We start from the raw sequence: 15,573 nt of genomic DNA, 5'->3' as shown, positions 1-15,573 counted from the left end.
GAGCAGTGACCCCACAAGAGACTGACCCAGACTTACCTGTGAGTGTCCAGGAGTCTCCAGTGGAGGCGTAGGTCAGTGGTGGCCTGCTGCAGGGTGGGGGGCACTGAGAGTAGCAGTACATGCATGGGATCTTTTGAAGGAGGTCACCATTACCTTCATTACCTCCACCATAGTTTGGCCCCAGGTAAATAGCAGGGTGGGAACACAGCTCCATCCATCAACAGAAATTGGATTAAATTTACTGATCATGGCCCCACCCATCAGAACAAGACCCAGTTACCCCTTAGTCAGTCTCTCCCATCAGGAAGCTGCCATAAGCCTCTTATCCTTCTCCACTAGAGAGCAGACAGACTGAAAACCACAATCACAGAAAACTAACCAATCTAATCACATGGACCACAGCCTTGTCTAACTCAATGAAACTATGAGCCATGCCATGTAAGGGCCACCCAAGACAGACAGGTCGTGGTGGAGAGTTCTGACAAAATGTGGTCCACTGGAGAAGGGAATGGCAAACCACTTCAGTATTCTTGCCTTGAGAACCCCATGAACAGTATGAAAAGGCAAAAAGGTATGACACTGAAAGATGAACTCCCCAGGTCAGTAGGTGCCCAATATGCTCCTGGAGGAGAGTAGAGAAATAACTCCAGAAAGAATGAAGAGACGGAGCCAAAGCAAAAACAACACCCAGTTGTGGATGGGACTGGTGATGGAAGTAGAATCAGATGCTGTAAAGAGCAATATTGCATAGGAACCTGGAATGTTAGGTCCATGAATCAAGGCAAATTGAAAGTGGTCAAACAGGAGATGGCAAGAATGAACATCAACATCTTAGGAATCAGCAAACGAAAATGGACTGGAATGGGTGAACTAACTCAGATGACCATTATATCTACTACTGTGGGCAAGAATCCCTTAGAATAAATGGAGTAGCCATCATAGTAAACAAAAGAATCTGAAATGCAGTACTTGGATGCGATCCCAAAAATGACAGAATGATCTCTGTACGTTTCCAAGGCAAACCATTCAGTATCACAGTAATCCAAGTCTATGCCCCAAACAGTAATGCTGAAGAAGCTGAAGTTCAACGGTTCTATGAAGACCTCCAAGACCTTCTAGAATTAACACCCCCAAAAGATGTCCTTTTCATTATAGGGGACTGGAATGCAGAAGTAGGAAGGCAAGAAACACCTGGAGTAACAGGCAAATTTGGCCTTGGAGTACAGAATGAAGCAGGGCAAAGGCTAACAGAGTTTTGCCAAGAGAACGCACTGGTCATAGCAAACATCCTCCTCCAATAACATAAGAGAAGACTCTACACATGGACATTACCAGATGGTCAACACCGAAATCAGACTGATTCTATTCTTTGCAGCCAAAGATGGAGAAGCTCTATACAGTCATCAAAAATAAGCCCAGGAGCTGACTGTGGCTCAGACCATGAACTCCTTATTGCCAAATTCAGACTTAAATTGAAGAAAGTAGGGAAAATCACTAGACCATTCAGATAAGACATAAATCAAATCCCTTACAATTATACAGTGAAAGTGGGAAATAGCTTTAAGGGACTAGATCTGGTAGACAGAGTGCCTGATGAACTATGGATGGAGGTTCATGACACTGTATAGGAGACAGGAATCAAGACCATCCCCAAAAAAAGGAAATGCAAAAAAAGCAAAATGGCTGTCTGAGGAGGCCTTACAAATAGCTGTGAAAAGAAGAAAAGCAAAAGGCAAAGGAGAATAGGAAAGATATACCCATTTGAATGCAGAGTTCCAAAGAATAGCAAGGAGAGATAAGAAAGCCTTCCTCAGTGATCAAAGCAAAGAGATAGAAGAAAACAATAGAATTGCAAAGACTAGAAATCTCTTCAAGAAAATTAGAGATACCAAGGGAACGATTTATGCAAAGATGGGCACAGTAAAGGACAGAAATGGTAGAGACCTAACAGAAGCAGAAGATATTAAGAAGAGGTGGCAAGAATACACAGAAGAATTATACTAAAAGGATCTTCACAACCCAGATAATCATGATGGTATGATCACTCACCTAGAACCAGACATCCTGGAGTGTGAAGTCAAGTGAATGTGAAGTCAATGTGGGCCTTAGGAAGCATCACTATGAATAAAGCTAATGGAGGTGATGGAATTCCAATTGAGCTATTTCAAATCCTAAAAGATGATGCTGTGAAAGTGCTGCACTCAATATGCCAGCAAATTTGGAAAACTCAGCAGTGGTCACAGGACTGGAAAAGGTCAGTTTTCACTCCAATCCCAAAGAAAGGCAATGCCAAAGAATGCTCAAACTACCACACAATTGCACTCATCTCACATGCTAGTAAAATAATGCTCAAAATTCTCCAAGCCAGGTTTCAACAATATGTGAACCGTGAACTTCCAGATGTTCAAGCTGATTTTAGAAAAGGCAGAGGTCCAGAGATCAAATTGCCAACCTCTGTTGGATCATTGAAAAAGTAAGAGTTCCAGAAAAACATCTATTTCTGCTTCACTGACTATGCCAAAGCCTTTGACTGTGGATCACAACAAACTGTGGAAAATTCTGAAAGAGATGGGAATACCAGACCACCTGACCTGCCTTCTGAGAAATCTGTCTGCAGGTCAAGAAGCAACAGTTAGAACTGGACATGGAACAATAGACTGGTTCCAAATAAGAAAAGGAGTACGTCAAGGCTGTATATTGTCACCCTGCTTATTTAACTTATATGCAGAGTACATCATGAGAAATGCTGGGCTGGAGGAAGCACAAGCTGGAATCAAGATTGCCGGGAGAAATATCCTTAACCTCAAATATGCAGATGATACCACCCTTGTGACAGAAAATAAAGAAAAACTAAAGACCCTCCTGATGAAGGTGAAAGAGGACAGTGAAAAAGTTAGCTTAAAGCTCAACATTCAGAAAACTAAGATCATGGCATTTGGTCCCATCACCTCAAGGCAAATAAATGAGGAAACAGTGGAAACAGGGGCAGAGTTTATTTTGGGGGGCTCCAAAATCACTGCAGATGGTGACGGCAGCCATGAAATTAAAAGGCACTTACTCCTTGGAAAGAAAGTTATGACCAACCTAGATAGCATATTCAAAAGCAGAGACATTATTTTGCCAGCAAAGGTCTGTCTAGTCAAAGCTGTTGTTTTTCCAGTGGTCATGTATGGATGTGAGAGTTGGACTATAAAGAAAGCTGAGCGCCGAAGAATTGATGCTTTTGAACTGTGATGTTGGAGAAGACTCTTGAGAGTCCTTTGGACTGCAAGGAGATCCAACCACTCCATCCTAAAATAAATCAGTTCTGAATATTCATTGGAAGGACTGATGTTAAAGCTGAAACTCCAATACTTTGGCCACCTAATGTGAAGAATTGGCTCATTTGAAAAGACCCTGATGCTGGGAAAGATTGAAGGTGGGAGGAGAAGGGGACAACAGAGAATGAGATGGTTGGATGGCATCTCTGACTCAATGGACATGAGTTTGTTAAACTCCAGGAGTTAGTGATGGACAGGGAGGCCTGGCATGGTGTAGTACATGGAGTTGCAAAGAGTCGGACACAACTGAGTGACTGAACTGAAGTGAACTGAGATGTAGGCCTAGCAATATAAAAACTAAGAGACAAATCCATATTCTCACCATTTTTTTTTTTTTTTTTTGCCTAATTACTCAAGTTAATTCAACCACCTTCCTGGAAATGAATATCAGAGAAAGTTATACCCAGAAAGGTGTTATTGGGAGTTAACACTTTCCACAATGTAATGGCTCCTTTCTCCATCCCATTAATAATTAGGTTTATAGTTAAATCCATTATATAGGCAGAGTAAATTGTGGGGAGAACTGAGCATGGAGAATATACTTATGTTTTGTAATAAGGCCTCTTTGAGTAATTCTCTACTGAATTTCTCATTTTATCCACAGGGTTTCTCAAAGGGAATACTTACAGGTGCATCTTCTGTAGTTGAGTTACAGGACTCTTAGGCATATATGTTCAGTACTTGATCGTACTTGGACTTCTGAAGGCAGGGCACAGTTTGGTTGAGAAGACATAGTCAACTGTAACTGTATTCTTTCCTCAACTGGCAACCTGAGAGATATGAGAAGGAATGGTGGACCTTTGTAGCGATCCACTTAGGAATTTGTTAACTGCATTTTGGAAGTCAGTTTAAGAGTAAGCAGTGTTGATGGGCTTAACATGGACTATCTCCTTAACTGTTATAGTTATCCAGCTATACCACAACCAAAAGGCACCAGTTAGAAATGTGCTTAAGGCATTCAGGTATGGGAGTGGCTCTGCTCAGTTTTTGTTCAGGGTAGCTGCTTGGTGGTGAGTCACAGTGCTCTATTTAGAGTGGAAAGCTGGCAGGGATTCATAAGGGGCTTTTGAAAGGTGGAACTCCACAAGAAGATAGAGGAGGCCATTCAGAGATTGGTTTCAGTTTGGGTACGTAGTGGAATCAATGAAAGAGTCTTAGACCTATCTCTCCAAGTACATGGACTAGTGTGCTAGCATCCAAGAGTTTAGCATGGTGTAACCAGGAATTTAGGATATAAAGGTTTCTAAGTTGTAGAATATTTTTAAATGGTATTTAACCTGCCAGGCAAGACTATCAAGAGATGTTAGGTTGGGTACCATAGGGTCCCCTTCTTCAAAGGAATCCCACTCATTGTCAGAACTCTCACTGAGGTAATTAGCATTTTCTTCTTCCTCACTTTTTGATTCTGATAAGGAGTCAGTAGAGGGATTTCTAGGAACCATTAGAAGAGACCAACAGGATAGGGAAAAAAAGGTACTAGAAAAAGGTGGCAATCTAAGCCAATAAAACCCTAACACTGGCAAATAGAAGCAAAAAAGAGAAATCCTTTTAGTAAGTTCATTTGGCTATTTCTCAGTCTGTTTCACACACAGAGTGCCCCTGACTCACACCACTGTGCCGTTCTGCAAGATAATGTTCTTTACTTATGAAGAAGACAGCTCAGTTCCTCAGGACTGAGCTGTGTAAAATTAGTCACTGACCAGTGGCACAGGTCAGAGTCTCTCCTTCAAGTCCTGGCTACCCAAGAAGAGAAGGGGCCTCATCTAGGCAAGCTGATTTTCTTACCATGGTCTCAACTGGTCGTGATATTATGAAGAGACATTTTATGTGCTCTTTTTTTTTTTTTTTTTTAACAGAAATAGTATATCTATTTGGTAATGAAAGGAAACAGCCTTCTTTGTCTGCCGGTGCAGCAACTTTTGTGCAGTGGGGTGGTGGGATGGGTTGTGAAGGATCTGTCTGGTGTGCACAGATCTGACATTTTCCATAGGTGGTGCAAATGCCCTTGGAAACTAGTGACTTAGTTGTTGGACTGTCTGGAAAGGCAGCCTTAACCCATGGATGATCCTTACCTCATCCCTAGCCGCAAGACCCTACTAGGCCTAATGCCATTGGCTCTGTTTTCCGTAGTCTTAATTTTTTTATATATATAAAACTGAGATTGCCTTAAGTATGCAACTGACATATTTAGATTAAAATTACATTCAACAACATACATATTAATATACAAACTTCCAAATCATCTAAATGTTTGCAGTCACTGTGTAGCTCCATTAAAATGTATGTTTATATTATACTTTAAATCTGTATTTCCTTGGGACATACTCATATTTTATGAGAATAGAAAGCTTGCCTAAGGCTTCTTCTATAATGGAAATGGAAACATTGCTAACATCTGAATCTTGTTTAGTGTAAAAAAGAAAATTGGGACCATCTGAACACTCAGTATCCTTTCATGGCATAGAATGGTAGAGTATTGGTGTAAAAAGAACCACTTTTTAAAAAAATATTCCAAGTGTTACTAAGCACCAAAGTCCTTTGTCTTTGGAAACACTGTGGCTTTCTAGGTCACTGGCTGTGTGTCATATACCAATAGAGGGCACGATTCGTCAGCTGTGGACATTCTTTGCATTCTTAGTGTTGTTCATTGCTGTTTCTTTACCTCAGGGACTGGCTGACACCTTTCACTAAAATCAGCCCTTGAGTTTATGATTATTATGCATCAGGTTATTGGGTTGGTGGCTGGCCTTCCAGCTGTCCACCAGCCTGAGCTCATGAGAAAGCAGTCACCGTTGTCAGTGTCACAGCGCTGTTCTCTTAGGTTAAATCCAAAACACTGGTGATATCCAAAAAACTTCTGGTATAAGAATTACTTTTTCTTCTATTTTGAATTAATGAAGCAGAACTACAAGCTGTGAGCAGTGTCTATAAATAGCCTTGGTTCTTCTATGAGGAATGTCTTCAATGTTAGCACCTGCAAGAAGCTAGTGCGTGTCATATTAGTTTTATAATATTAGTGTTAGAACAGAATGATGGCAGGAAGACAAATCAGGTTGTTTTCCCATCCCTATGAAGACTTGAAGTATTAGGTTAAATCACATGAAATTGCTATTTGTGTAGAAAATTTTACATGGCTCTAGGAGACAAGAGGGGCTTCGCTGATGTCTCTGATAGTAAAAAATCTGCCAGCAATGCAGGAGACCCAGGTTCCATCCCTGGGTTGGAAAGATACCCTGGAGAAGGGAATGGCAACCCACTCCAGTATTATTGCCTGGAGAATCCCATGGACAGAGGCTATAGTCCATGGGGTTGCAGAGTTGGACACAACTGAGTGACTAACATTTTCAGAAGACAAGATACATTTTAATTGTTCTTGTACATCATGGTGAGTTTGCCACACATATTTTAAATTAATGCATATAATTTAAAAGTTAGAACATGAAAGACAAGATTTGTTTGTTCTCATTCCTGCTGTTTGTACTCTGTCATTGCTCCCTTCCTCTTAAGGAAATGGAGACTCTGCCTAAAAAAATATCCTGATGTTTGACTTTCTGTAGCCCCTTGAGAGGTAAACAAATAAAAGCACAAATATTACATACTCAGGTGTGGGTTAAAGTTGTCTTTAGATTTTTCTAACAGTAATTTAAACTCATAGCTGTCTCTTTATGATTTTTATCAATTTTTTAATAGAGAAGACATTATCATCAATGAGGATGTATTAGAAGTAGTCAAATGGCTTACTCCTCCTCATTCTTCTGTATTTCTCCATGTGCAATTTCAGCTATACAGAAAAGGAGCTCTGGCAACTTCTGCTGAGACTTTTCAGTAGGAAAAGCTTCCAAAAAAAAAAAGCAACAGCTATTTTGAAGGCCAACTTGCTAAAATTATATTCAGGTAAATTAAATTTTAGATGTCATCCTCTACAGCTAAAAGTAAGCACATATGACTTAATCATTTTAATCAAAAATGTATTTGTATTCAAGTGTTCGTATATATGAGTCCTCTTGGCTGGATTTAAATTATGTTGACAGAAAACATGCATTTTCTCACATTTTCAAATACCAAGGAAGTTTTAGAACCCAGCCTATAGCTTGGTTGTTTTGGAAGAAAAAAATGTGATTCGGCCAAGGCTGATCTTGTTTTTCCTTTATTCTTGAAGCCAGAAGCAATTACTTTTCATTTAGGATTAAGCGGCTGTAACATTGCCATTTGTGGCTGAGGCTCCTGGTTTCAGCATGTCTGCTTGGTTCCCAGCCAGTCCTGGGTGTTCAGGTAGCAGCTGGGGATGGGAGTGCCTCTCCAGCCCACATTCCTTGGCTATGAATTTTGCAGCCCTGTTTATATGATGAAGATCTCCCCACAGTGAGTTGCCCACGACATTGTCACACAGACATTAATGAATGATATGGAAAGATATAGACTTTTTCCTTCTGGAATGCCAACCAATCCTGAATCTTCCAGTCCCTTAACACTCGCTGATGACCACAAAGGCCTGGTACTAAGATGAGATCCCATGAGATCTGTCCTACCTAAACCAAATTCTAGTGGGATGCCTATATACATCTTCCCTGTGAGACTATCATCCAAACCTGTTCAGCGTATTTTTCAACAATTACATTTGCCCAAACACTGACTCTCACTACTCTGTACTCTTTGTTTATTGATATTTATACTTTTAATCTATAAATGCTGTACCCAAAGACTCTCTTCCTTCTCTTGAAACTCATGAATTTACTTGGGATGACTTTTGAGCCTGGCTCTTTCACTATTCCGTGTCTTTCTTTTGCCTTCCCACACCAGACTGTGAATTCCTTGAGAGAGGGGCTCCCCAAAACTGGCAACACCTTATACAGACAGACAGGAGAAAAAATATTTGGACAGAAAGACCTTTGTTGTTCTTAGTAATCCAGAAAATTTGTCTTAACTTGTTCAGAACACTCTAGACACACGCTGTAATATATGGCTCCTCTCCTTTCCCCTGCCTGCCCTCTGCTGGAATGGCTCACCAGCAATAAGATGACCAGAGGAGGATGTCGTTTGGGGAATGTGGGAAAATACAGGGCTTGTTTGGCTGAAAGGCTGCCTGAATAACTGTGAGTTGAGTCCACAACCTCGATCTTTGGAACTCTGCAGTATGTGCCTTGGGATAACTAGCACACTCAATACAAGACCCCTTATGAGTTCAACCATGCACAGGGATTCTCCCTGCTAGCATGAGATGGACCAAGTAATCTTGGGTGTCCTCCTCCTCTGTTGTATTCGTTTCACCTCCAGAACCACCCAGTGGATGGCAGGTAGCTAAGCCAGGTGGTGCCCCCTCCCAAACACAAATACCCTTTCCTGTTCACAAGCCCCTCAAAGCCTTCACCACCTTCACATATAACAGGCATTGACAGGGATCTGGCAAGGCTGCCAGTTTGGTAATGTGATTCAGGAGGTAAGTTTGAAACTCTAGCAGGGTTTTCTGTTTCGAAGGGCAGAAGGATATGGCAGCTGCTGAGACGGCCCATTTGCCCTTGGAGAGGAGATGCAAGAGTGTCTGATCTCTGGACCACCTCTCTCTCTTGATGGCCCAGGCCATGTCTGGGCAGTCCCCTTCTTCCTCCCGCTGTTACTCAGGAGGCTAGATGTTATGAAAAAGAGAAGGAAAAAACATGTTTTTCTGCTTTTTTATTATTAAAAGAGGGCACTTTCTGGGAAGGCAGAATCCATTAGCTGAATGCATTTCAGTTTCAATGGTTAATTAATTTAGGCAACTTTAATGCACTTTTATAATGTAGCCTTTAAGAGCTATTCTGGTAAATGTCCATCCCATAAATACTAGCTCCACTTTATATGTATGATATCCTTTTTGGAAGGGTGAATCTGAATTATTATCCAGGTACTAATTTGCACACAACGTTGTCCAAGCAATCCAAAAATGCTTCCTCATAGTTTGAACATTGTTCAATACATTTTGAAGTGGGAAAAAACTGTTCAGATTTGACCCTACATTTTAAGTTGTGGAGAAATCAGCCTGGTTGCCTCCCAAAACATTATTTTGAAAACCAGTTTTGCCATACTACAAACTGAATAATTGATTTCCCCATTTCATTCTGTAAATTAAACACTAGGTTTTGAATTACTAGAAGGAATAGCACAGTTAGCCAATAAACCTTTCTTATACAATGACAGCATTTTAATTTATTATATACATTAGCATTTATTCATGCCTAAGATTTCATCAGTCAATTTTCTATATAAAAAAGATGTCTCTGGAAACAACAGTGGAGAAGTGCTGAGTTCCAAAAGCAATGTTGTGAAAGGCAACAGGGCCAGAGTTCTGGGCACACGTTTAACTAAATTATAGTCAATAACCATGCGGCTCCAAGTATAAGCCCACATTTTTTAAAGTATCCACCTTATGAACTGACTCTCTTGGAATGTCAGAATTTCAAAAAGAAACTATTTACTTTTCACTGTTTTAAGAGGTGGGCTCTATTTGTTCAGAATTACAGCAACCTCTGTTATTATTTTAAAATATTTATTTTGCCACTTTGACAGGCTTCTGCACTGCTCTTGGGTTTTAATTTTGTTTGCAGAGGTACATTTCAATAGTTGGCTTCAGATTAAATGAATGTTAGTACTTTGTGATGATTTTATTAATTAGTTGTTTTGAAAACTATTTTAAGCCGGGCATTACTCCATTATAGAAGCTCTAAGAATCATGCTATCAGGTAGGTGTTAATTTAAAATTATTTATTCATTTCATTAATTTAACAAAATTATATTTAACACATACAGGCAAGATAGGCACAGTGCCTGGAGGCCACAATACTTTTAGGGAGCTATGCAAATTAGCTGTGCAAATAAAAATTAACTTTTAGGTTAAAAAAATATTAAAATATGTAATGCTAATATATTTACCTTTGTAACAACATGGTAATAAAATACAATTTTTAATATGTTTTTTAATGGAAGAAGTCTATGAAGACTAAAGTTCCAAGGACCTATGAAAATGATAATGTAACCTATGCCATATTTCAGCTATGTTAGATTCTAGAGATAAAAAGATGAGTAGGACACAATTTCTGTTCCCAAAGTACTCACAGCTAATGAAGAAAATGGACATAAAATAGGTATTTATAATGTGGTTTCCTTGAAGTTGTTTGGAGTAGTCATTACAGCTTGAAGAGCATCAGAGTTTTACTACAAAATGTCATTCAATGCATAGACTGAGTCTTTTCCTTCTTTTTTTTTTTGTAAGGCATTTTTCTTTATTATTTTTCGGTTTATCTTAGTAATGCCAGAAAAATAACAGCCATTATTTTCACTTTAAATGGAAACCAAATACTGCTGCACACAGAGTACAAAGATCACCTGCGAACACGGTTGGGCACAAAGGTCGTATTAGATGTGTAGACCGCGCTGTGTTTACATCAAAGTGAGACTGACAGAGCAATTTTTTGGACAATTATTTTAGCTAATAACCGTGCTACTAAACAAAGGCAAATGCACATATATATATACACAAACATGTTTCAACTAAAGTTATTCGTGTCACTTTGACAAACGAAGGCTTCTTCTCTGGTGGGTTTCACCAGATATTTGCACCCCAGAGTCCCCTGCCCTGATCCCACCCCCAAATGCTGACTTGATCTGAAGAAAAAAATTAGAGATGTTCTTAATTAAAGGCACATTTGGCAGCTACTGAAAAGTGGCATGCATCTGGCACAGGTGTGCTCTCCCTAAAGCCACACGTGTGACTTCCATCTGCTATGCATCTTGTTTCTTTGAGTGGTAGTCCAATGTGATCCACCTTTAGCTAACTTGCTCTGTAATTCTGCAGCAGTTGGCTACTTAATGCACTATTTTCATTAAAGGCAAAAGGGAAATTTGCTCACAGTTGACAGAAAATGCACTTTTCGGTGTCAAAAATGGAAAATAAGGCATGAAACTTACAAAACAAGTTACAAGTGCTTTTGTTGTTCAGATTTATCATATAGACTTCACGCTTTTCTTTAGAGCTCAAAATATTTCATTGGCTCATGTATAAAGGATTATGAAATGATTTTAAAAGTAATGAGATGCTTCAAAAGAAAAATATTGAATAAATTAAACTAAGTCACCACTTTCCCTTATAAATAATTCTACTGCATAATTCTTTCAGCCAAACTGGTATTAACCCTGTGATGCTTATTTTACTGGTAAAGATTAATGTGCAACTCCATAGGACCTACACTTGTACAACAGTCATACAATATAGGTTAAAAGATAAGTGAACCTACCTATGGCAGCAGAATACCAAGAAATAAATGGTTTATTTTTTCTTTCTGAATCTAGAGGGAAAAAAATAATAGGTTTTCCTCAATATGTATAACACTAATAAACTGGAATTATCCGCCCCCCCATTTGCATTATGTTTTGCTGAGCCACTTAAAACTCTCAATTTAAGCTGTCATTAAAAGACAAATGATGAGGTACATGATTAAAGTGAGCTAAATTTGAGAATTAAGACAAGATAGTGATCATAGATCAAAATAGGATTTGTATATATTTTAATGATACATATACAGCATTACTATATGTTTGTTCCTTTCAAACACTGCTGATATTATCATTTGGATCTGTAAGTCAAAATCTTCATATCGTATGAGCATACTGCATTAATAGGACCACGAAGGAAATGCCAAGTCTTAGGTATTAATGGTTCAATGGCAAAAATGAGAAGAACTTCAGTTCTCCCATGCTTAGAAAAGCTTCCCTACTTATATCCTTCTGAGTTTTACTGAGGCTTCAGACATGGAACAGAATCATGGCTGCACTTTCTCTCTTCATAAAATTTCTCATATATATGAGATTCAGCACTTTTTCAATTATTCTTCCTATGCCATAATGAGGTAGTTAGAATGTTCTCCTTAACCTAAATCTTCCTTGTTAATATTTAGGTCCACTTCCACATTTTTGTTGTCAATTGGAGAATGATTTTTACCATTTTCAACTTTACCTGCATTATCTTATTATGCACACAAGCTTTTTGAATAAGCAGGGCATCATGGGACATTGGAAAGAGCACAGGCTCAGACAAACCTGGGTGTGAATCAGAATTATGTCGCTCAAACTGTATGACCTTGGTTAACTCATTTAAACTCATTGCATCCCAGCATCCTCATCTATTAAATGGGGATCATTATGAATGTGTTAGAAAATTGCTGTAAAAATTAGAATAATATATGTTAAGCATTAGGCCAGTACCTGAAATACGGTAGATGGCTAAACAAGTAGCTGCTGTTATTATTTGCCATACTTTACAAATCAAGAAACTGAAGCACAGACATATTAAATGACTTTGGTCAAGGTTGGGGGCTATGGTACGCAGTTATTACTAGGAAATTGGAGGCTTGCTTTTGATCAAACCTTATTGAGAATGAAGTCGTAGGACACAAAGAAAGTGCAGAAGCAAAAAGTACGGAAAGAACACTGACATCAAAGCAACCAGGTAATCAGTATGTATTTATTGAACACACTGTAAGTATAAGATATCCTTTGCACAAGTTGGACCACTTTGGTTTGCCAATGACTGAACCCTAACTTGCCCTTCCAAAAGGCTGGTATAACCCAAACACAGGATGTAGTGAACATTCTGAAGGTTCTGGTGATGTCTGGATTCTGTGGCAAGAACATTTTCAGGATTCCCTCTCTATTTCTAACTAGTTTGTCTGGTATTCTTTGCAGATGGCTTTCTCCATGCCATGGGGGTCATGGCTCCTAGCAACCTTGATCTCTTCTCATCTAAGCAGCTCTTCCATCAGCAAAGAAAGAAGGTTTCTTCCTTTTTGGCTCCAATCTGAAAAAAATTTCAAGCATAATTTGCATGGGACCAACTTAAGTCACATACTTCTCCTCAAACCAGTTACAACCAGGAAGATGAGGTAATATGATTGGTTGAATTGAATTTCTAATGAAATGAAATTCCAGTTCATTCGAATTTGATTCCTGTGGAAAGAGATGCATCAAGCATGCCGAGAGAGTAACCTTTACCTTCTGTAAGAGGTAATAGAATAATTAGTATTTTAGTGGTAGAGTTGGTTCTACAAACTGGCATAAAGTCAAAACACTGACTCTCTACTAAGTCACTAGAACCAAAATGCTAGAATCTCTGGATGTCTGGCTAAGATACCACAGGGCCTGAGTGGACATGTCACATGAACTTTGTATCCAAGGAAGAAAGCCTATCATATTTTCCTCTCTCAGGATGTTGGCTCATAGAGTAAAAACTTGAATTTATTTCTTAGTATACATACCTTTTAATGAAGAAAGTTATAAACACGTGAGTACTATCTTAGAAAAAGCAGAGCCTCTAAAGAGGGTGGTTGAAGGTGACATTTCTGTTGTTTTAAAAACTTTAGGATGTCATGTCCTGTGGGAATGCATTATTCTAACAATTTACTTAACATTTTGCTTCCTATAGAGTGGACTGGGCGTGGGAGCTGAAAGCAGATTTGTGAATTGAATTTATAGTGGATGAGCTTCTCCTAATGCTTTTGCCAGGTCATTTAAGACTGTTGGCTCTTGATTCCAGTACTTTCAATATCCACTCACCACTGCATTAGTGGGAGGACTATTGTATTATATAAGAGATCTGGAGAGCTAGTGACTTAGTAGAGAGTCAGTGTTTTGACTTTATGCCAACATCATCATCATTTCCGTACTTGTTTCGCATTTCTCTTATCAGCTGGGCCCTTGATTCAAGGTTACCTTGATTATTTTCAGGTCTTGAGTCATGAATCTCCCTTATTTTTACCTCAAAAATATTTTCACCAACTCACCTTATCTTCTTTCTTTTCAAAATTAAAGGTGTCCTCCAAGGGGGTGAGGGGGGTGAGATTAGGAGATTGGGATTGGCATATATCACTATGGATGTGTATATGTATGAAGTGTTATATTTTATACTATGTATAAAATGTTAGTCACTCAGTCATGTCCAACTCTTTGCGACCCCATGGACTATAGCCCACCAGGCTCCTCTGTCCATGGAATTTCCCAGCAAGAATGCTGGAGTAGATGGCCATTGCCTTCTCCAGGGGAATCTTCCTGAGCCAGGGATCGAACCCAGGTCTCCCACATGGCAGGCAGATTATTTACTGTCTGAGCCACCATAACTAATGAGAACCTACTGTATAGCACAGAGAACTCTACTCAATGCTCTGTGGTGACCTAATTGGGAAGGAAATCCAAGGAAGAGAGGATATACATATACATGTGACTATTCACTTTGCTGTATAGAAGAAACTAATACAACATTTGAAAGCAACTCTAATCCAGTTAGGGGCTTCCCTGGTAGCTCAGCTAGTAAAGAATCTGCCTGCAAAGCGGGAGACCCTGGTTTGATTCCTGGGTTGGGAAGATGCCCTGGAGAAGGGACAGGCTTTACCCACTCCAGTATTCTTGGGCTTCCCTGGTGGCTCAGCTAGTAAAGAATCTGCCTGCAAAGCGGGAGACCCTGGTTTGATTCCTGGGTTGGGAAGACGCCCTGGAGAAGGGACAGGCTTTACCCACTCCAGTATTCTTGGGCTTCCCTGGTGGCTCAGCTGGTAAAGAATCCACCTGCAGTGCAGGAGACCTGGGTTTGATCCCTGGGTTGGGACGATCTCCTGGAGGAGGTCATGAGTCAGACACGACTGAGTGACTAAGCATAGCACAGTCATCGGACATAAGAGATCAGAAATAAAGAAGAAGTCTATGATGACTCCTAGGTATTTAGTTTTGTGACCTGTATGGATGGGGATATAATTACATTAAAATAAAATAGAATTAATTTTAAAAATACCTACCCTTTCCCAGCACTAAATTCTTCTCTCTTTCACTACCATAGAAAACTAACTCCATCCATTTCTTCAATGTCTATCTGTATTTCCAGTTATTCCTCTGATGCATCTCCCCCTACTTATCTACCTATAAGACTATCTCCTTGAGATACCATCAAAAAGGATAATGTAGGTGGCAGTATACGGTTGCCCTAAAGTGGAATGTAAATATGATGGAATATCACTGTTATCCTATCTTTCTCCTTCACTCCACAACCATCTAAAAAGTCAGTATAAAGTATTTCTTAACTTTAATTTTTCATTGTTCAGCTCATTACTTAGTATCTTAAAATCTGACTTCATTCTCCTAGCATACTGTCCTTGGGTTCATATCATTGCGTTATCTTTCTTCTAGCACATGGAACAGTTGACTTTGCCCTCCTCTTGATTCTACCACCTCACCGCCT

At 39.4% G+C, this 15,573-nt stretch overlaps 1 long non-coding RNA gene and 1 pseudogene across 5 annotated transcripts in view; one reads left to right on the top strand and one right to left on the bottom strand.

The window, feature by feature from the left end:
• LOC147375705 (uncharacterized) overlaps positions 1–15,573 on the top strand; it is a 94,659-nt gene that overhangs the window by 72,585 nt on the left and 6,501 nt on the right. For all 5 annotated transcript variants that reach the window (XR_015160367.1, XR_015160364.1, XR_015160370.1 and 2 more), the window contains one exon: positions 13,035–13,231. This is a non-coding gene — a long non-coding RNA (uncharacterized LOC147375705). The remainder of the gene's footprint in view (positions 1–13,034; positions 13,232–15,573) is intronic.
• LOC147375706 (DDB1- and CUL4-associated factor 16-like) lies at positions 4,079–4,762 on the bottom strand (annotated as a pseudogene).

Source organism: Bos grunniens, chromosome 3 (assembly GCF_055505025.1).
Source record: "Bos grunniens cultivar Pamir isolate PY7600 chromosome 3, Bosgru_T2T1.0, whole genome shotgun sequence".
NCBI lineage: Eukaryota > Metazoa > Chordata > Mammalia > Artiodactyla > Bovidae > Bos > Bos grunniens.
Note: the sequence above shows the minus strand (reverse complement) of the source record. Positions and strands in the feature narration are given on the sequence as shown.